A 23840-nucleotide genomic window follows, 5' to 3' on the forward strand; every position below is an offset into this window, starting at 1 on the left:
GATAGCACCCATGCGGGCTAATTTTGAGGGGCAGCGGTTGAAAACATGGGTAAATGGTTTTTCTAAGTGTACCATAGAACCTGAGTCTGTGCCTGTCTGGAGCGATAAAGAAATTGTACTTCACGTCAATGGGATGAACGACCATTTACATGACACCAGGCATCCAACAAACATTTGCTGAAAATCACAACCTAGCACTTGGATGTTTCTAGAACACAGTGTTCTTGCTTAATCATCAACAAGAACCAAAGCGCCATAACGGAAAGAGTAATTTTGAGCGATGAGCGCGTTCTTCGATTTTCCCGCGCCGCCACCTCCCGAGGATAATGAGATCTCCGTAAGACGGAGAGAAAACCCCCGAGGCACGAGTCTCCGCTGGGCCGACACGAGAGCTCTGCACTCCCGTACCCATCGATAATGGGGCTAATGAATAGAGAGTGTGACGTGCCGATCTATCTTCATGTGGTGCCCGCCGCCGCGGACGAGGCGTTCGCAGGGCGCTGGTAGACTCTAATCTAGTCATTCGGTTCGCCGCTCTACAGATACCGTGTCAGGGCCAGGATCTTTTACCAACAGCGTAGAAGAGAGGAACCCTAGCAGGGCGTTAGAAGGGCAGGCATCCTGTAACGTTCATCCCCCAGGGGTTAGACCAGGCGCCGCCGACCACTAGCATAATGGTAAGTCGTGTCTGCGTTTCTCCACACGTACATAGTATAGGTGTGTCAGCGTGGGCATGGTCGGGGTCTACCATCTCAGGCACGCACAGCACCTGTGGTGGACCGAGATTTGCATCTCAATATGACGCAGACAAGATGTTGCCGAACTGAGATGAGTTGTGGAGGGGAAATCTGACGAGAGAAGGTTGTAAGGGTTAGCCAAGCGAGCCGTGTGCGGGGGAGAGTGTGGTAATGACCTTCTAGATCTATTCTCGCGAGTGCTTGGTGCGTGCGTGCCTGCAGCACACAGGTCGTTAGGTGGTAATACCTGCACTGTACCGGCCGAATTACTAACGTGTTGGTGAATACCCGAGTGCAACAAGACGCTCTACCTGCTTTTGTGTCTTCTAGAAGGAGGTAATGTTTTAGTTGCGTTTGTTTCCTTTTTAGTGCACCAGTGGTGGTAGTTGTGAACACGTTATGATGACGTTTTGAATGCATGTCATGATTTTAGCGTGTGTTTGAGTGTGATAGACATGGCTGTGTCATATCCATGTATAGTTACCCCCAACGAGATGTTATTATGGTACCCTTTGCCATGAACGCCATGTTGTGATTTTTGTCGTCCTCAGGAGGTCTCTGTGCCCCCATTGCCACTAGATGATAATCGTTGATCGACCGAAATTGAATTAGTGTGACCCTTGATTTTATCATTGGAATATAATTCACGAACACACAACACGTAGAAAAAAATTACTTCTCAATGAAATTCTCGAGGGATCTGTCCAATATTTGGTCGCTCAGCAGTCTCATCCTACAGTGGAAAAGGGTTGTAGATGAGAGGATGAATCAGAATTTTGCCCCCTAGTGTTTTGAGGCACATATGCAGGTCTATAGCCTGTGTGAGCACGGCATGCCTTAGCATCGCGCAGCACACCATTCCCATTTTATGATTTACTTTTATGTCGTAGAACTATATAAACTATCATACTACATTTTTTATCGATAACTCGGTATTGTAGATGAGAGAGTGAATTAGAATTTTGCCCCCTAGTGTTTTGAGGAACATATGCAGGTCTATAGCCTGTGTGAGGATGACATACCTAAGCATTGCGTAGCACACCTTTCCTGTTTTATGATCTATTTTTCTGTCGTACAAACTATCATGCTACATGCATTTTTCATCGATATCTCTGAGCATTGCGTCTTTGGCGCAAATGGGAATTCAGTCTCATTACTGCTGAGCCGGCAAAACAGCGGATTGCTAGCAGCTGCGCATGTGCATTGACCAAGTTGGTAAGTGTAAACAAATGGTAGAAAGTGGGGGGGGGGTAGACGCGAACATGTACAAGCTACATCAAAAGTGCAGTCAGTGCTGTTAGTTGTACTTACATTCAAGTGTACAAGGACAGGCGGTGAAGGAGGGCAGTTCTAATGCAGCGAAGCCCTCGCTCGGTTTTGAACTGGGGAGAGGGACTTCGCCTCCGCCACACTGCGCTCAACTTCTTTCCACCTCAGTTTGCATTGATATCATAACTCCGTCAGCCACAACACTACACACATGACAGCACCCGTTACTCAGACCTCAGTTACTTCCACCCAGCTGCATGCAGCAGTCAGTGGCTGTACGTGTTCACTGTACACGTCCGTTCTTCCACCTGACCGGCAGCAATGATCACAGTCTCCTGCTCTCAGAGATGCAGCCCTTTCTTGCTCCCTCAGCACACGCGCTTCCCGTTGCTAATTTGCCGAGGTTCTATTTCGAGAATCGTAGCCTAAACCCTCAGCCGCAAACGTCGTACCATGCATCTACTCGCAGTGTGTTAGTAGTATTTACATATATACAGGACATGTTGGGGTGGCTCAATGCAGCCTGGATTTCGTGTCCTTGGAAAAGCACTTTACATTACTCACCCTTACATGTACTAGTACATCGAGTTGCCCCCTCAAGGAAAAGCTCCCTGCAGGTCAATTTGAGCTTGTCTTGAATAGATAAATTTTGAAATAAACAAAGAATCAGATGTCATGCAATCAACATGAGTCAAATAAATATCATCAAATGATGATTGGTATCTGGGGCGACGAGAGGGGTTCAAAAGGGTACTGAAGTGGCTTAAAGGCAGAACAAAGGATACCCTCTTAGAAGGTCAGGGAATAAAGACAAAAATGCTGATTCTTACCATTATATGTATATGGTCCCATAGGGTGTTTAGCGATATGCATTATGCATCTTGAACAAATTCATAATTGGAAAATCGCCAGGAGATTTGTTCAAAATGGCCTGTCCCGTGTGTGTCTAGAAGTCCCATCCCATTCCCTTCGCCTTTTATCATACATCTCGTCCCACGCTAGAAACAAATCTGCTATTGTAGAGATATCATCGCTGCTGGGCATCATTGCGTGAAAACATGGCAGACCTGGAGCTCAGTTCTGTGACCCGGAGTCCCCGAAGTCCCGGTAACTCGGTTTGGTGCCGTTTTAACCCTTTTATCCGGGGCTTGATGCTCACACAAGCGGAAGTGTCCATGAGCGCGCCGTCAGAATCGATAGGTGATGTCACACCCGGCCTGCCCTACCAGGAGGGTCGCGTGACATACGATTCGACCTAATTGAGCGGAAGTCGCATCATAATTTTAATTGATTTTCGCGTCTGTTGCGATGTTCGGATCTGCTCGTCAAGACCCGAGCAGCTACTAAGCCGGATCCCGCGGCATTTATCTCCATTTGGAACCGGGTCAGATTTCGGTGGTACAGTCTTCAACAAGTCCTGACCTTCCGTTGGACCGGGAAGTTTACGGATGACAGAAAGTTTGCATGCGACCTGTCTGTCGAGTATCCTACACCTGATATGTCTGTCATTTATCTCAATTTAGTATTTTATAGGCCCGTCAAATTGGGTCAAAGTGCAGTGTTTCTCCTTCAATTTTCAGTTTTTCTCCGTCACGTTTTAATCTTTCTCCGACAAATTTTAGTGTTTTTCTGTCAAAATTCTTGTCAATTTACAGCAATGTCCTTTAACGAGCATCCTATACTGTCCCTCTGTTGTACTAAGGAGATTCCCGAATGCCAGAAATGTATATTTTGTGACGTTCCGAGATGTTCCGTTCTTTGTCCCATTACAACGGCTCAAAGTTCAAACAACTGCCCTTCAGCAATCATTGCTGCCACTCTGTTGGACTGGAAACTTCACGGATGACAGCCATTTTAATTTTGTGAAGGTCCCGGATGTAAGACCTAAGTTTAGCCCACTGTGTCCCAACTTGACGCGAACGAGTACCCCGGATGTAGTACTGTGGAGTGAAAGTCTTTGGTTTTCAAACGACGAAAGGTTAACTACGACGTGAAGCTAGCTTTGTCTACTATTAAAGGTAAGATTGTTCTTAAACTACAGGCTTTAAGCATGGTCACTTTGGTCTTTGCAATTTGCCTGTCGTAGGATTTTAGCCATGGATCCGCGACAACAGTTGACGTTCGTACGACACGCTCGCGACAGTTGCAAGAGAGTCGTTAATTTGCCGTGATCTGCTGTAAACTTGTCGTAGTGTGTATGTGGCCGGACACTTACTTACATGGATCGTTGTGAATCGCTTTTACATAGGTATAAGGCGATTTCTTGCACTTGGCGGAACTTTCGCACCTGAGCATACCTCTCGCTCTTGGTTTGCAGAAGCGTTCATGCACAAACGGTGGTTCTGAACCTGTTAATGCCACGGCCTTAACGGGATGCAAATTTCCTACCCTGTTTGAAGGTTATGTGTTGACATCAGCTTATGAAACTTCACCCACAGACCTCGCCTTGATAAACCAACCAGACCGATTAAGTTTCTTTCAACTTTTATTAGATTGATTACCAAGTCGCCGTTTGTATTGGATTGTGGCAAATACTTTTTTAACGGCTGCGTCTTTATGTCACATTTCACGGTGTAATGATTCTTACGACTGGGTTTTCCACCTGTGATAAAAACTGGCCCATACCGGAATTTATGTCGCTCTAAAGTCCCCGTTTTTGTTGACAGATGTCGATTGTTTAGACCTAGAACGCAGCGAAGTTTTTACACGGTGAATGAACATTGCAGATAGCATCACATTCTTGGCGCTCTTGCTGCCCTTCAGCTCAAATCTCAGATCAACGCTCGATCGCTATCGCCCCCCTCCCCCTCCCCTCCACCCTGTGTTCTCTCAAGCGATGCGCGCTCGGAATACCCAATCAAATTAGTACGTACACTCAGGCAGTCGTAAAATTGACCGACTGGCAGTAACCTTCGGGAAGCGGCCGGGTGGAAGCGAGCTTTATTGTGAAGTCATCCGAGCAAGAAGTTATTTCGGAGAGGCGTGCTGAGGGCTGCACGCCGACTTAAGCAGAAATGATGGTATTTGAAAGTAATACTTAACATGTCCGTTCTCATCAGGAGGTTTAACATTGGTATCAGTGCTGTTGTTTTCATTCTCAAACAAAAATTAGAATAAATCTTATTTGGTCTCGGAGATTTAGTTACAAAGACCAATTTTCAAGAATTTATCGAGAGAAAATGTCATTTTTTCGCTTGTAACTTTTGATATTTCTAACTCTTCATGTTCGATCCATAAAGTTGCATTAAGATACATTCGCACATCCGTTTTTTTCCTTTTCCTATGCCCTTCTTCCTGTCATTCATTTAGTTTTCAGACAGTTGTCAAAACTTTTGTGAGTGGTCGTCACTCCTGGACAGGATTTTCTCTCCGATGGTGGCCTTGCCTGTATCGGCTCCTACCAGCTTTTCGCAAATCCTGCCACAAGGTTGTTTCCCAGCCACATCAAAGCCTTTCTGCCATATTTGTCGCGACGAAAGTCCGTGTAAGCCAGATGGATGGCAGGTTACCCGGGTTGACACGCGCACAAACGGATAAGCGATGGTCAATGGTATAAGGTGGTCCCCCTCCGGGTGAAAAAAGGGATTATTTTATCGATAAGAGACATCGGATTATTTTCAGTTGAGCGATGACCTCTCAGCTTAGGTCGATATACAGGACTCACTGTGCTCATGCCCGGCCTTGCCTGCTGTACGTGGATTTACTTTTCTGATACGTACTAGTTATCCGTAAGGTTAAAAGTGCAATGTAGCCTCTACGGCACTCTTCTGGGGTTTGGAAATAGTAAAAGTTCGCCAAATATTGGGAATGTTTTGCCAGTTGCTACTTTCTAATGCATTTTTACATCTGAAACCATTGCCAATCAACTCCTATGGAAAAATATTCTCCCGATTTGGCCATTTTTCACCCCACAGCAAGGTTTGATGAGTCTAGAAAACTGCTGTGCAGTGCTGGTCTTTTCCCCTATTATATAATCCAACACAATACGAGTTGACCCATAGGTTTCTTTGTGACCACAGTGTTTGAAAAGAAATAGTCCGCAAGTTTGATACTTCTATGACTTCATGCGTGACACACTTACTGTGTTCAGTGTGTTATATTTTCTTTTCATGTCAACACTTTTCCTTTATTTCAGGCCAAGGCATTCCCTTGCTTGAAAAAATCCTGTTCTATCTTTTTATGGATATTTTCCACTTTGTGACGACATCGTCGCTTTCAAAATGGCACTGGGATCTTGAAGACCCACAATGCCTCGCGCGTCAGATGTCGTCTGCGGACCCGTCAATCATCCGAATGTTCGATCCCGTCCGTTCATCAATCCATCAATCAATCAATAAACATTCTCCGAAATGGCACGAGAGGTCGTTCCGACAGAATCTGTCCGTTATTGGGTCATTCATTATTCCTATAAATGAACCTCAGTGATTGATGAGCAAAGAGACTCTTTTTACACAACCAAGTGTTTTATGCACTGCCGACGTTTCGTAACCTGGTTACCAGACCTGTTATAGCTCCCGATTCCTACATCCTCTCCTATTTGCGGAGTAACCAGGCTAGACGTTTCGGTGACCATCTGTCATCTTCCTTAGGGCAATTCTGACTGGTTCACATTGTCACACTGCAGCACAGGTGTCGGTGATATAGATGAATTCCCAAACGTAAAATATCTACATATTTGGTTATGTAAAAGAAGAGCCTCTTTACTCAGTGACTTACCAACCTGATGAAACTATTTACGGCTCCGTGATTGATGTATCCTGTACGGAAGTGGATGGCAGGTGTTGGTAAACTTTCCTGTTTCCGTAACAGATATCTACTCCGCACGGTCTGTCCGGTGATGTTGTGACCGCCCAGGTAACATGATACCACCATTACGGTCGCGCACGACACGGTTATCCGGTCCACGGCTCAATTATCCGGAAGTGAATTTCACTTTGTCATGAAATGCTAGAGACATATGATGATTTACGTATTATTTACGAGTTATTCACATTTCTGTCCTAAAATCAACAGATTTCAAAAGATTTGATGACACATGCAGATAGAGTTAAATATATCACAAGATGTCACAACTGTCACTGTTAAAAAATTGGCAAATACATCTCTAAGCAGATTTTTGGTGCCAGCAAGACACTATCAAATTGGCAACACAGTATCAAATAGAAAAGGCAGTATCCGTTTGTCGACCGAAGATAACAAAAAAAAATACTAGTACGAAAAATAAAGCCCAATAAAAAATCTCTATAAAGACGTCAAAAATAAATTGAAGATGAAACTAATGCTTACCGAGTAGCAAATATATACAAGACTGCTTTATTATTAGATCTATAGAAAAATTTAAAAATCCCCGATTAGCCCCGCCTGATTATAATCAGCTCTGTCTCAAACTTCCTCCTTCTTTTTCCCCAAAGTCTCATCCATCTTACCCTCCCCTCTTTCTTTCCCGCTGACAAATCTTTGCCCTGTCCTGTAAGCAGTTTCCCAATCCTGCCTTATTACCCCGGCCCTGTCGTACATTAAACACACAGGCTGCCGCGCAGCAAGGCTCAGGCCTCACACAGCATCAAAGAGTCGTTTTATAGATTACCGATACAGAGCTTCGCTGATGGTGGTCATTAGGACTTTGATGCACGTGTAATGGTAACTTCTAAGTCTTGTTCAGTTACCCGCCGTTCTGTGGATATACACAGTACTACGGCCATTCTGGTGCCAGTGATATCGGATATTCTTCCTGGTAAGTATCTATGGATTAAAGTATGCAAGATATTGCAATTGACTGATTCACGTACAAGCGTTGACGCTTTTTAATTCGTATTTCTTAGTCTTGTTACGTTTTCTCGTTTAATCGCATGCATGGCACACAGGGTCTAAAACCTTGTTGCCTTGTTATTGGGTTTTCTTTCTCTATAGTGTCAAAATGCAAAATGTACAAGGCATTAATCATATACATGTCTAAAACTGATTGATTCGTAAATCTCTTGTTTGGTTAGCCTGGTACTGATGTTCAATGGATAAATTGGGTCTGAAAATATCAAAACGGCTGAGCTGGTATTGTTTTTCTTGTCTATAGTGTGAAATGAATTGATTATATACATATACAGGGCTAACGATTTTTTACTCATTTATCTTAGTCATGTTCAGTTAGCCTAGTGATTTTCAGATATACATCGCCTAAAACAGTGCCATGGATGTGTTGATATTATTTTCTTTCTATAGAGTCAAAGTTGACATACATTTACAAGTGCTGACGATTGTTTACTTGTAAGTAGTGTTTGGTTTAACGTTACATGTAAGTAGTGTTGGCTTAGTCTGCCGTTCTTTGTATATAGACGCCTGACAAATCCGGTACTAGTCTGTACTGGTGTACATCTGATATTGGGTTTTCTCTTCCCGAGTATCGTTGTACATGTATGTAGAGTGCACCAGATATTGACTTGTTCACGTGCAAGTGGTAACGATCTTCTACTCGTGTTGGGTGAGTCTGTATAAGTTTTCTCGTACATTCGTCTCGGGTGATGCAAGTTTGGTACCCACTTTATTCGAACCCTCTACTATGTATGACATTGATCATATGAAGTCTCTGTGACAACTTGCAAGTCGCTAAAATATGAATACCAAGGCCATTCCAGACGTGTACCATCACTCATGGCATGTCACTAAATGTAGAATAAGAAAAGTGACATGTTTTCCGTTTGGTGGCTGTAAATTCAGCTTACTGCACCTCCTATCAGTCATATACATGCACCACTGTATCAGAAACACATTACCAAGCAACAAACAAATATCTTTATTTGCATGTTCATGCCCATGGGGCTAAATGCATACATCGGAGTATGATGTTACATGTGAATTACACTGAGTAACATAATACATAGGATAAAAGAATAACGCAAAAGCCTTAAGAACTACTAGAGAATACAGTCTATCTAATCGGACATGGTGCATGTTAGGATTATGAAGTCGTCATCGCACTATTATTTAACGCTGTAGGACGGAGAGCTCAGAAAACTTCATCTTCTGAATACCCTAACAGCTTAACCACCTTTTCCAACTGACATTTCATTACATTATCCGGACTAAAGTTTTCCGAACAAGTCGTTCTCCGCGCGTCTTTGTATTCCCGAAGCGGCGTGACTGAGCGGCTCCCCGCCCGATATCCCGCCCCACACGCCGTCTGAAGCATGTTCCTCTCCGATAAGACTTACCTGAAGCACGGGTCGCCGCAGGTCAAGTTCCTTCCCCGGCTGTTCCTTTGTGTCTCGGCTCAGACAATGGGTGCTAAAAGCCCGCCCGGTACGGTATTAAGCCTCCCGGTTTGATTAAACGCTGAGCCGCGAGGTTTGACGCAAAGCTCGGTAATGTGAAGACAGCACGCAAATTAGAAAGCCCGAGGTGTCGTCTGGGACGTGTGCGAGGAACGTGGTCACGGAAGCCTTGAGTTTTGAAAGAAGTATCCGTAGGATGAATTCATAATCTCATTTGTGAATATAATCGTGCTTTAGAGTGAAATCAAGTTGATACAATTAGTAAGGATCAAACAGAAACGTGATTTTTATAGCGGTATAACTTACCAACGTACAGATTTGAATATGACCAGGAAGTTGGCATTACGTAATCTTAATTATTTTTTTAGTATGCAAAAATTATGATCTCGGAATCCTAGAATGTGAAGATTGATGAATTATTTGTGAATACCATTATCATTTGCAGTGCTACAAAACGTATCAAGTTGATACAATTATTGAAGACCGAACAGACGTCGACATTACGTAATCGTAGCGAGCAAGAAATGCGATCACTGGATTTCCAAGTGTGAGGGTGTCGATGGAAAAGAACGAATGAAAACCCCATTTGTGAAACGTATCTCGAAAATTACTACAATAATATAATTAGTCCTGGCATTCCAGGTAAGACACGACTTTCCTCACACCGCCCAGGTGTAAAAAGGGTACCTGACTTCGGTTGGGAAGGTACATGTAATAAGCGGAGGAAGGAGAGGGATGGGCGCCGCCTTCCAATACCGCGGCCTAGACGCAATAGACAAGAAGCCCACTACCTCTACAGCCTAAAAATGGCCATGGGACTACATGTATAGCTTTACCGTCGTTACTGTGCTTTACCTAGTCGCGTATCGCAAACTAATGACATTCCTGGGATAGCCTTGCATGTGTTCTACAGATGTCTTATATCTTTGTCGGTGGTTAGTTCTTTTACTGCTTTGTTGAAAACTCTACTGTCCAATAAAAATCGTGCGACGACATACAACGAGCGTGGTTGTACAGTTATGCACGGTTTCGGACGTACACTTACAGTACAGCACTAGCTGTTCGCCAGGAAGTCGACATTGAGGCTGTGAATACGAATAACCAAAAGGTTAAGGTCAGGAAATAGATAACATCTTTACAGAAGTCCCTGAAAGGAGTGCGCGCACGCCGGTTGGATGGAGATGAACGGCTGGGAAAGTTTCTACGTCGATGTTGTGTACAGATAGGATTTCCTGTAAAGACGTTTTTCTAGGAATACATGATAACTTATAGTGCTGTGATCTGTAAAGAGATAGGATTTACAGTAAAGAAGAATTTCTTGGAATACGCGATAACTTGTGATCCTCTGATGTGGTGGAGAGATAGGATTTCCAGTAAAGTCACTTTCCTTCGAAGACATGATAACGTATATTTCTGTGATCTGTAAAAAGATAGGATTTACAGTAAAGACACTTTCCTTGAAATACATGCTAACTTATGATCCTGTGATATGATGTTGTGGAGAGATAAGATTTACAGTAAAGAGACGCGCTTTCCTTGGAATACATGATAACTTACTATCCTGTGATGTTGAGTAAAGATAGGATTTCCAGTAAAGAAGATTTCCTTGGAAAACATGATAACTTATGATCCTGTAATGTTGTGTAGAGATAGGATTTCCAGTAAAGTAGGTACACATGATAACGTGTAGTAGTGTGATCTGTAAAGAGATAGGATTTACAGTAAGGACACTTTTCATGGAATACATGATAATGTGTAATCCTGTGATCTGTAAAGAGATAGGATTTCTAGTAAAGGCGCTATCCTGGGAATACATGACAACTTAAGATTATGTGATGTGGAGGAGAGATAGGATTTACAGTAAAGGCACTTTCTTTGGAAAACCTGATGATTTATAGTCCTGTGATGTTTTGGAGAGATAGAATTTCACTTTTCTTGTAATACACGATAACAAATGATCCTGTGATGTTCTGGAGAGATAGGATTTCTAGTAAAGACGTTTTTATTCGCAATTCGAATACATGATAACTAGTACTTATAGTCCTGTAGAATACAAAGTATAACCATCTTGCAAAGATAACCAAAGAGAAGTATTTCTAGCGTACATCAGTACAGTGTATATTCAAAGTTTGAGCTAAATACTATTTGCACACGTACACATGCCTGTCCTTGGTGCTGAACACGAACACGGTACTGTCAGAAATGTTACATACGGAGAATATAAAGTCTAGTAAGACAGGCGTCCATTTTTCTAGTTGGCTTTTTGCCAGTCATGCCTTCCGCTATCAAATGCAGGAATCTCAAAGGGGATTTAAGATAACGGGATGTCGTGGGGATAGAAAGTTACAGCTAACATTTTGCCGTCATACATAATCAATGGCATATATAATATGCACGAACAAATTTAATATAACTAAACTGCTTTAGGATACGCGATAAGGTAACTTCCGTGACCTGTTTTGAGGCGAAGCCGGCGGCGGGAAAGATTTGTCTTCAGCGGGAGGCAAGTTGGAGGCGACAGTAACAGATTAGGGCTGCAGGTGGAAGTGATGGTCGGAGGAAACGGCCCGTCTCCCCGCCACAAGCGGCCGGTGCCGCGGGGCGTCTCCTAATGCAGGGGATCAGGGACTACCGACAGGATGTTCATCTACAACGACAAGCAAAGTTAGTCTGGAACCTCCTCACCTTACAGGCTTGTTATAGCTGCGAGCTACCGGCTCAAGCCCACTTGTAACACATTTCCACCAAGCGTCGTCGCTGAACGGCCCAAAATATCACCAATAGTTTAAATGAATTCTGTTTGTTAAAAAGTGGATTTTGTGAGTTTTGTGTCTTATAGGCCGGCGTAGGAGTGTTTTATAGGTCCCGTTTCTGGTACACATAGGCTTATTCTTACTGATAGCTTATCTCTTCAGTCCGTTTTCTGATTACTGACATCCGGACGAAAAAATCCCGTAAAAAACTGCGTGCGCTTGTGGGCCTGGGCGGGCGGGCCTAGGTACTCAAACACTCCCACACCGCAGAGATACCGGGGAGCCTACGATTGCCTGGTTACAGTGCATACCAGGTCCTCCCGGGCGCACTTCAGAGGTGGTACACGTACCGGGATCCCCGGGAGCCTCCGATGACTTGATTACGAGGCTAACAGGTCCTCCCGGGCTCGCTATAGAGGAGCGAGACAGACCTACATGTAGGATGATCTGGTTCCGAGACTACTAGGTCCTTCCGGGCGCAACGCAGAGGTTCGAGACAGAGCGGCACCACGGAGAGTTGACTTTGCCGAGAGGTGCGGTGTTCTGTCAATCAGGGGATCAAGCACTGCTGTTGCAGGGATACCACTTAATCCCAAACAACATTTTCATATCGATTTCATGATTTTTCAATTGCATTAGCTTTGTTAACTAAGCAGAGCCCCGAAGATCACTCTATAGCTTTCTGTCCTCTTCTGTATATCTTTCTCTGTTTTATGATTTATGGAAGTTGATTAACATATCACGTGTGCATATAGACTATACACTATATATAACACTGCATTACAGATTTTCACCCTCTAGCACTTTGCTTACCAATGGAGGAAAGATGCGTGTATTTTACCTTCAGTGAAAAGTGCGTGTACATGACTTGCCAGTACACTGCTCAACTGGGCGAAGATATTGACTTGAAGTACATCAACGATACTTTATATAGCCGCAGCGTTACTTAAAACGTTTTCACGCTTAACGTATACCTTGATATTAAATAACTATTTACGCATTATAACTGTACGATAGAATGAATATTTTACCCATTTTTGTAAACTTTTCATTGCTATTATTCTGAACTTGAACAGCTTGGCACGATTTACGCTGTGCGGACCAAATAGAGCCGATGAGAAATTTGCTGGTGCGCGTTAGGAGCATCGGGAAAACGATAAATATCACAGAAGTGCCCATATGGCGGGCCTCTTCCTTCTGGCAGTGTTGGAAACGAGAGGAGAGGGTACTTTCGAAAATAGTTTCATCAGGTTGGTAAAGTATGGGATACAGGAGTTTTCTCACCTAAGTACTGACGTTTCAGTGCCTATCAGACATCTTCCCCAGAGCTTCTGACTTGAGTTTTCGCCACTATATGTAGGCGGTGTATGTGGCACCTGGGGAGGGGTACTTTATGCACGTCGTGTATATATGGAGCTCATATGTAAACGCCTGGAAAAGTTTAAAGTTAAAACTTTTATTCCAACACAAAGAAATGTTCTGATATAGAGCTTTCGACCTGTCACTCTGGTCTTCTTCAACAGACTGACCCATTACGACTTGTCATGTAGCTTCTCTGAAGTGTGATACCTGAATTGTAGAATTGCCGTATGAATCTAGGTATTACCAATGCAAGGTCATTAGGATTTCTGTATCTCCGCCACCTATATGGATGGCGTTCTCATCCTTTAGAAATCTTGCTTTGAATCACATCGCTTCAACAGCAGACTGATACCCCGTTAAGCCGACTTCACCAAAAACAGCTCAGTGCACGAGGCGGGCAGAAAAGACGCGAAAATCCCCGCCATAATGTAAACTCCGCGGAAATCTTGACTTGCGGGGACGGGAGCGGGGTTGAAAGAGAGAGGGGAGCTTTGTAAGTCATCTTAACGGATGGGTCCCAACTTTTGTCATGCCTCCCACGGAAGACTCGGTAATATACTGACACCGGGGTTTAAGGGTGACTTTCCAGCGCCAAGAGGCACCGAAAAGCTGTCTTAAGAAGACGGATGACCGGGGAATATTGTGAACTGAAGTTCTAAAGCCGTTTTCTAGTTCTGATGACTCCCTGCTTCCTCACGCTGACGAATCCTTCCGTCTCGCCGTCACTCAAGTCCTCGGGAAGGAAAGTTTCTCAAGACGACTTGGGCGCCGTCTTGTGAAGACGTCTCCATGAATCAAGGCGTTTCTTAGCGGCCCTAGCCGGACTTAAGGAGCGGATGCGCCGCTGATAACATCTTTATTTTCGCCTTGGTAGACTTTCATATGCAGACCGCCACTCTTCTTCTCCGCCGCTTTAAGAGCGTAGAGCGCCCCGAGCTAAATCCTTTTATGTATCGTTCCGTGATAAGTAGGCCTTTCTAAAGTGGCGATTTGAGACGTTGATATGAAATTTCCTATGCTGAAAGCAGATTTGCTCCGCCGGAATCTTATTTTCGTCCTGCCCCCATGGGCACCGGAACGTGCCGAAATTCTCTTACGTTAAATCTAGGTGCACATCAGCAAATAATTGGGCATTTAAGAAAATGGAGGGATTAATTTTCTCCAAATGGCTTCCTGCGTCGAGGATTGCTTATGCATCGGCGCTATCATATCGATAAGTTTCGTGAGTCATTTAGAAATCTCTTTGTCCCAGCCTAATCACGGGTTTTGGGGCGCTCGTGCGGCTGAATGCTGCCTGCGGTTTTCACGTCAATACCTCTTCGTGCTGTCGAAAGGCTGCAGTAATTGATATATCCTCGCATCGCATGCGAAGTGGCACGGGGTAGGGACGACCGCTCGGCTCCGACAAATACCTTAAAACCGCCACACGAATCGCAACTGCCATCTCCGATATGCGGGGATTAGGCAGGTATTGTCCAGATACGAGCGGGACTCGTGTGTGTGCGCGCCGCGGCTCACAGAGAGGTCTTCCCCGCTACAAGCAGTCCGTCTCTTGAGCCCACCGTCTTCTGTTATCGCGGCGATCGCTCACGTACGGGTGCGTCACGTCTGAGGAAAGAAAGATAAAGACGAGGAACTTCGCCGAGCTACGAAAGACTGAAGTTCAACTTCACGTCTCACGTGCGTCACTCCAACTGCGGACGTTATCTCAGCGATCTAGAAAAGAAAGATAAAGTCGGAGAACAACTTCACTGAGTTACAAATGAGTGCAGTTCAACTCCGAGGTTCTGCCTCATGTGCGTCACTCAAAGTACGTACGCGGTTTTGAGAATAGCCATTAAGATTCTAACTACTGCGTTCTGTCACGGCAGTACATGATTTGGAAAATTTTGCCGCTTTAGAAGTTTATGATTAATGTGTAACTGTTGCAACTTGCAAGTAAGTTGGATGGTTCTCACCTGAAACTAGATGCTGAAAGATTGCTTTTTCTGTGAGTGTCGTATCCAAGAACGATTCTGGGAAAGTGTCCATAGTTTGAAGATTTGGGTTGTTTTCGGTTGATAATTTCAGTACACATGCACTCAACAGTCTATAAATATTTTTGGTCGATTTTCTTAAGAAGTTGTAAGATATTCAGCCAGCCAAAATGGTTCTCAGGCAAATTTCGAACCCCAACCCTCTAAGCGGTTTCTTGAAATCTCGCAACATCTCGTTCGCTTTCAATGAGTCTCGTGAGACTTGGGAGAAAAATCCCCGACAGACCTCTTCAGGAGAACCGTTCCTGCGAGGCAGACGTTTATCTGACATTGCCCTAGTTGACCGCGGAGGGATTTTAGAAAAGCCTCTTTAGATTTGAGATCCGTCATTCCGTTTCCCCCACCGCCTCCTTAATCCGAGACAAGCCCCGTGTGCGATGAAGTTCGCTTATCGCGGAAAAGTTGCGGTTTTAACCCGCTTGCCCTCGTGGCATTTGCTCCCTGAAACAGATAACAGTTGCTGTCGGGATGTATTAAACTTCTTCTTGAGTGGGAAAGGTCATCCAACTGGAACTTTCCTAGTAAGCTCCGATAGGATGAAGAGAAAAGTGCATCAGTACGCAACAAGCGCTCTGATCCGGGAGATAACTAAATGGACCGTGCAGCGTTTCGACACACTTTAAGGCTTCTTCTTCATCATTATGTGCCTGTTTCTTTCACTTTAAGTTCTCCAACATATTTCTTTATCAGGGCAAATCTACTTTTCACTCTCAATGAAAGTCGATTCCATTGTGTGCTGCACTGTATGTCGTTTTAGAAATATACTACAAAGTTGTGTAGGTACTTAAAACGATGGCATATACCGCTAATATGCACATGTATGACTTCATAACATCCATTATGGTCGCCGTTTATAGTTGATGAAAAATCTGAAAATATACTTTCTGACTAGCGTAAATGTGCCTCCCCCACCATCACCCCACATTGCATGCATCTATCGGCTAAGCACATTTTGTATCCAAGGGCAATTCACAAACACATATGACCCTCATAACACAGACAGCACTTTCCCTTTCATCGGCGGAGCCGGGAACGATTTTTGTATGGATACGAACGGTTCTGATGACGGATTGGTGAGATTAAAGCCAAGGTGTTCCGGCGACATTTGCCATACGCGGCCGCCTGCGGTGATTCCGGGGTAATTCGTGTAACGCGCGCCGCTCCATACATCACGGGGAGCCTCCCAGTCACCTGTGACCCCCCGGGATTGGAATCATCGCGCAGAAACTTTTCTCCAACGACAAGGAAAATGATCCCATCTGTTGAAGGGACCCAATTGACCGTCTTATTCACATGTACAATCTATGGAGGTGTTACTGCGAGGATAGTGGGTGGAGAGGGAGTTTTTTTTTCAGTAGAATAAATACATTCAAGAGTATTTAAACCTCGGAATGCAGGGTGCTTGATAAGGCAAATCCAACGGGTGTATGCTTGAAAAGAAAGCTTGTATCTGTCTACTACTTTGGAGAAAGTAGCGAAATCGTCTCCTCGTGCCCTCGATTAAAGCATCCTGCATCTGTATGTGTATAGCCGGTATAACCCCTTCGGCGTAGCACACCGGCTTCTGTATCTGTATAGCCGGTTTAACCGCTCTTCGGCGTAGCACACCAGCTTCGGAGGCACGCGGCGCGGCGGCAGCTAGTTGTAGTACACTGAACAAGCTGTCACACTTATTGGCTAAACTTTTCACGTCTAGCTACAATCGTTAGAAGTTACCGCTACAGTATTTGATGGCAACGAATGCCACTACGATAGTTTAGGCAAAAACGAGTTTTTTAACAATCCTTCAGGCTTTTATTTCAAAAGTGAGAAAAAACAACTTCAAACTGCCGAAGAACTCTGGAGGCTTCAATGGAAATCACTGAAATAAAACATCTAAAGGAATGACTCGGGAACAAAATGGAGAAAGAGAAAATAGTAAAGAGCACCCCACGGAGGTTCCAGAGCGGAGTAGCCCCAAATAAGGAAGTGGCGTTGCCCGCCGCGGTGCTTAGTGGGAAAATGACGGATGTGAGGACCCAAAATGGCGGACCCTACCGGTGACCTCTATTGACCCCGCCGGCTTAACCAGTTTGTCGGTGGCTCTTTATAACATTTTTACTGCCGCGCTGGTGGAGAAACTAATTTAAGTTGATGTGAGGCGGCTTAGGAGGCGCGAAGGTGATGAAAATAAGGAAAAATAAGGAAATAAAACTTTTGATATGGTCACTTTGGGAAAGACTTTGCATCAACAAGTTTATGATAGACGAAATGAAGTCTATCTTTTTTGTGATATGTGCTAGTGAAAGTATTTTATTGTTTATCCTTTATTTCTAGGGTAGCAAAACGTTTGAATGATGAACAATAACAGGGTCAGTAAAAATCAGTTGCGCCACCAATTTGACATATTTCATATAAGAACTTGCATGATAGCAACTAAAAAGTTAGGAACTTGTGGCAAGATGTAGGAGTCGTAGACCTTACGTAATACACAAGTTCAGATTACATAACATTGACGTCATATATCCGCCCATATCCGCCGGTACATTGTAGTATAATCAGGGACCTGTCATCTATTTCCTTTTCCGTCTCACAAAACTACATTTATTAGAGGCTAGTCGTATATCTCATCCAGACGGCTAAAAATCCTCAATTTTCCTCTAATCCGACAATGTATGACTGTTACGTCAGGGTAACGTAATGGCCGACATTGGCATTGACTCTACCCGTCCAAAGATTGCAGCATAGTTAGAGTCCCGTCATTTATTATCTGACCGTCTAATCATAGCCTACCAGGCTTCGGGAAGCGGCTGGAAAGAGGAGAAATTGGCCAAATAGACAGATAACATGCCAGGGGAGTTGGTCCACTGAAGAGCCTACACACACACACACACACACACACACACACACACGCACGCACGCACACACAAACACTCACCACACACACACACACACACACACACACGCACGCACGCACACACACACACACACACACACACACACACACACACACACACACACACTAGTCGTCCGGCTAGTCGTCTGTGTAGCGGCGCGCTAGAATGAACTGAGATTGCGCGCTTTTTGCTGATCTTCCCTTATTCTTCACTTGTAATCCCGACAATATACGACCGTAATGTCGGGGTAGCCAAAAAAAATGGCTGGCATTGTCATTGGCTACATCTGTTCAAAGATTGCAGCATAACATAGAGACCAGAATGGTTAGAATGAACTGAGATTGGCGCTTTTAAGCTGACTGTTGCGCGCTATCGTCCCTTATTCTTCACTTGTAATCCCGACAATATACGACCGCAATGTCGGGGTAACCAAATGGAGGACATCGGCATTGGCTACATCTGTCTAAGATAACGTTACGCCGGCCACACAACATCAAAGCGTTCAATACATCGACTTTGGCAATTCGCCGTAATTACCACTCTACGTGCACCAAGGTACGCAGCCAGGGAGACGTCTAAATTGGCAACGAATTTGTAGAAAATACTGGCAAGCACAAATGATGTGCAATTTGTCCGGGGATGGCCATGTTATGTGTTCCGCGCCGGCACGCCAATGACCGCTATCCCGAGTTGGCAGAAAAAAAACACCACAAATCTATCTCTGAGTCCGTGTACGTGAGTGGCTGCCTGTGATTTGAATACCTGTCCAGCTTTACTCAATACTATTACCCCTTGGTGCCCCGAAGTTCTATGTGCAGGTAAGTAATCCATCTAGCCCTTCAGAACTTTGAATAGGTTCGGTCCCCTCTCCCTTCCCAAAGCGGCCCGGTTCCCAACGCTTGCCCTCTTCCTTTCCGCGTGTCGTTTCTCTCCTGAATAGCGGCGGAGCTTGCTATGCATTAGAGGCAGGAGGACGCGACAAGGCTGAATGTAGGCATCGCCGCTACCGCCGGGATGCTATTAAGATAAAAACTTTCCCCCGTGCGCGTCGCGAGCGGGTCACCTTTGTCTGGTCTCCCTTTCACGGCTCCTGTGATACGGAGACGCGGGCCGGGCGGTTTTAATGGACTACACTTCACCGCCAAGGCCCTGATGGGTTGATTATCCATTCACAGCAGACGCCTCTGACGGGAGTCTTTCTCTGCGCGACGCCTGACAGTTTGGTCTGATTGCTAGTTAGCACGTTTCTCTAACAGGCTTACCGGGCCGGCCTGACATTCCATACGGTCTGCCGTACATGGTAATCACCGCCTTGCCTGTCCCAGCCCCGGGAAGGGTCGCCGTCGTTTCCTTTCAGGTCGTCGGCTCCGATTTTCCGGGCGATTTTTCTTTGTCCACTTTTGTCGGAGAGGAGCTTTAATAAGGCTGCACCGCGCTTCTGCTGTGGAACATGGCGGGGGAGAACCGTTAGACCCCGTAAACACTAGACTGTGATCGCTGAACAACCAAACTTGGATTTGTGTGACCTGTGATTTTATATGATATGATAAGCATATTCCTGTCCAGATGGACTAAATGCATATGTGACCATATGTGGTCTAGGGCATATAAGACATGGAGTACAGATCACAAGCAATACTACATTCTAACGCTATATACTAAAATTCTATCTATTAAGATAACACTAATAATTAGAATATAGTGCACGATGCAAAATATATGCATGATTTAAAAGACAACAAAACACATAAATCATTCTTTGACCATGGGATCTGTTGATTTAAATGAGTAAAATTTGAATGATTAGGTTGAAAATTTACGGATGAACTTTTTCACCTTGGCGATAGGAGGCGTAACTAGTAGAAGTTTCTGGAAGTGAGTTGGATTTCTACATTGTATGTCTCAGCTTTCCACCAATTCTGGCTTTCTCGCTTATACTGAGATCCGGGGCCCGGCCGGGCTGTTTCGATTAACGAAAAGTGAATAATTTATATCAATAATATACGTAGATAGTTCCCAGTATCAATTTATGTCAACTTTTTTTGTGCTTTGGTGTTTTTTTTATATCATACTTTTCGTTCCATAAGACTGCCCGGCCGGGCCCCGGTTTGGAAATGTGACCTCAGCATTACATGTTCTAACTCCCCCCTCTCGGCTGTATTTATACGTATTTATGCCCTGTGACCACACATATTACCGGCATAAGAAAGGCGCAGAACCCGTGCCCTTACATGACATCTCCTCGATCCGCCCATCTATAAGGAGAAAGGAAGGCTTAGGCCTGGATCAAGTAGAAATCCCCAAATGCCTTAACGGGACAGAATGGGAAAATATAATCAACTCATCATATTTCACTCCCTATACAATAAGGGGAAAAGTGTATTATTTTCCTTGACTTTTCTCTCTCTTTTCCCTGCCTCAGTCAGTCATCGATCAAACAATGGATTCAATTTTGTCATTATTCTGGCAAGCGACTTGAAATTAGGTAAAGAGTTTGTACATACCCTCTGGTGGATATCTTTCCTTGTCTTTTTGCATAGGCCGGCCTTAAAACTCTTTTATTGAGTTTTTTTGTGATGGTTGTAGGCTAATTTTTATAACTTTGAGGACGAACATGCACACATGCCATGCCTTTTTTAGCCCGGGTACCATCCGCAACGCTCCGCAAAGCGTTGCGGAGCGAAAATCCGGATGGTACCCAGGTTAGCCTTTTTTTACCTGGTTGGAAATTACCGATTCGGGGACACGTGTTAGTAGTCTTTTAGCAGGGCCTGTAATTAATCAATTTTCTCTCGGCAGTCCCGTCTTGTGTGAATGTTAACTACATCAGCGTTTCCCTTTAATCACGGCGAACCCGCGCCGCTGGAGCGAATTAACGTAAAACCCCACCGCCGAAATTAGACCGAATTAAAACGCAATTTCCATCGACTTTCGGGTCGGGTCCACAAACGACCAGTTTGCGCGCATTCCGGACTAACCCGCCTTAATTGAGAAATCGGTCTCCAATGGCCCAACTTGGAGGACTCTAATCTCAGACACAGGCCGAAATGGGCGCGAGATCGATCCCTCAAATATCCGCACACAGAAGTTAGTCATTTTCCCGCACCGCCACCAGAGCTTCGGCGCCAAACCGTCCCTCTCAGGGATGTTTGTAGAGCTATTCGGTTTTAACCCTAGTTACCTTGTCACTCCCGCCAGTTCTTTAAAGTTAATAGTGTGTTAGAACTTGACCATTGACTTGGGTGTCAACCTAAAATAGACATGCTTTTGTCACCGATTTCCAAAGTCGATATATTTTTGGCTACTTTTATCATTACAATCTAGATAGAACGTTGTAGTCTAGGTGATGGATAAAAAGTTGTGTAGAAGGGTAAGGGCTTCGCGCAGGGACAGTACGTACTGCCGACGCGTATTGCCTAAAACGCAGTTAACATCCAATCTCCAAGCAGATCATACGGTGGCAAGGCAGTATCCATTGGTGTGGCAACAGTAGTGTCCTTCGGTGGCTAATGGACACAATGACTGCGCTGCCTTGCCACCGTATGATCTGCTTGGAGATTTAGAGACGTCGGTGTTTGGTCGGCCTGACTGATCAGGACTGACCGATGGAGCTGGTTGTGATTATAGCGACACAATCGCCCCATCTACCTCCTGCCTCCTCAGGCCCGCCGGACCTTCAGTGGGCGGTGCGGTCCCACGGGATAGCTGACCGGCGGGGATACGTGAATGATGAACTTCTAAAGACCTGAAGTATAAATTTGAATAGGTGTAGTATAGATTAACAAGCTAACTACTTAACTAACTAACTAACTAACTAACTGATTGCTTACCTTTCTTATTTACTAAATAGAATAAGAACAGGTTGGCAGGATAATACAACGATAAAATAAGAACAAGCTGATATAATCTGATTTTCTTTTATCAAGGACGTTTTACAACGTTTTAAAACGGCCTTGATTTTAGCAAGTTCTGGTCGGCCTAGGTCTGACGCGTTTCATTTTTCGAAGATTCCTTCGTTGTGCAAATAAAAATGAATGATTAACTATTTCCTTGCGAATAGTAACCAAACAAACAGACATTAGCAACTCAGCATGGCTTCACCTCAGTGCTACAGACACGTTCATGAGCTCTGAGGTACCCGGATTAGCCTCGGTACCAGACTGTTGCCAAGGTCACTTTACAGGCTAGCTCCTCGCTCCAGGGCCAACATATCCCCAAGGAGATTTTACCACAGATACTCCTCAGTTAGAACTAGCCTGGGTACCATCCTACTTGTATGCCGGGGCTCCCACACTCGCTTCCCTACCCACACTCGCTTCCCTAACAAGTTTACTTGTTAGGGAAGCGAGTGTGGGAGCCCCGGCATACAAGTAGGATGGTACCCAGGCTAAGATAGACCTTGTTACACAGGGTCAAAACTGGCCCTGACAACTATTTTGGCACATACTGTAGACTAACTCCCTTGGCATGTTACCTGTCTTTTTGGTTGGTCAATTTCTATTTTTTCTTACCATAGAGGTAGAAGGGAGACTCCATGTTTTTACCCTCCTCTGAAGCCTGGTGGAGGCTACCAGGCTCCCCGTTCGAGGCTCCCGGCCTCCCGGGAAACGAGATTAGTTCCGCCGGTGTTGCTGAATAACCAACTGTCATCCCTCCGGACACAGGCGGGGACAGGCAACACTTCAGTCAGGGACGGTACATTACTGATGCGGGGGTAGGGGCGAAAGTGTCCTCCGCGGAACGACTAATTTCGTTTTTGAACGGTCCCCAATAACAGCACACAATCTTTCATTTATTTGTTATTCATTTACTGATTGATTGATTCATGTGCTTCCAAACACATAGGCCCAGGATGCTCCCTTAATTATCCTTATTGTTGAATTGTTTTTAAACCTGTGTACGTAATTCAGCGGTTTGTACGCTGCCATGTACAAGGAGTGTTGCCAATAAACTATTATTATTATTATTATGTTTAGTTTATTACAGCATGTAAAAGTAATAATAGACAAAGATATACATAAAGATAAAAAAAGTACATATTTCTTGTAGTTCAATGAATAGTCAGTAGCCAGGCAATGACCACATATAAAATATCCACGGTAATACCCTTTTGCGAAATGAATAACGCCGTGCCATAAGGTCAGATACTAGAAACCTGAAAGACTATTTTTCCGGCTACTGAAAACTTGTTGTACTGGGCTCTTGTAGTATGAACGGTAGATAAACTCGCGTGACGCACATACTTAATCATCTTTATCTCGTGTTTATATTTGACGTGGACCTTAGGAGTCCTTGTAATTTTTGTCAACGAAGTTCTCCTTGCTCGCAAGATTCACGTAAACGCCATTTTGTCCATTGATGATACGTGTTATCTTTCCAAAATATTATTGAAGATTTCCATGCCCAATCATCCTTACCTCCAATATTGGTGGTTTATACCAAGGACCGACGTTTTATCAAACCAGTCAACATGAGGAACAACCATCTGTGTCAGGCGGCCACTGATCGTAAAGTTAGGGAGTTCTTAAGAGTTAGAGCTCGT

At 44.5% G+C, this 23840-nt stretch overlaps 1 long non-coding RNA gene across 1 annotated transcript in view; it reads left to right on the forward strand.

The window, feature by feature from the left end:
- The first annotated feature begins 844 nt into the window (after nt 1-844).
- Nucleotides 845-23840, forward strand: part of LOC109463766 — a 62862-nt gene continuing 39866 nt past the window's right edge. Inside the window, exon 1 of the long non-coding RNA XR_002139839.1 lies at nt 845-1073. This is a non-coding gene — a long non-coding RNA (uncharacterized LOC109463766). The remainder of the gene's footprint in view (nt 1074-23840) is intronic.

This window comes from Branchiostoma belcheri, unplaced genomic scaffold (genome assembly GCF_001625305.1).
Source record: "Branchiostoma belcheri isolate BF01 breed outbred unplaced genomic scaffold, Haploidv18h27 scaffold1, whole genome shotgun sequence".
NCBI classification, from domain to species: domain Eukaryota; kingdom Metazoa; phylum Chordata; class Leptocardii; order Amphioxiformes; family Branchiostomatidae; genus Branchiostoma; species Branchiostoma belcheri.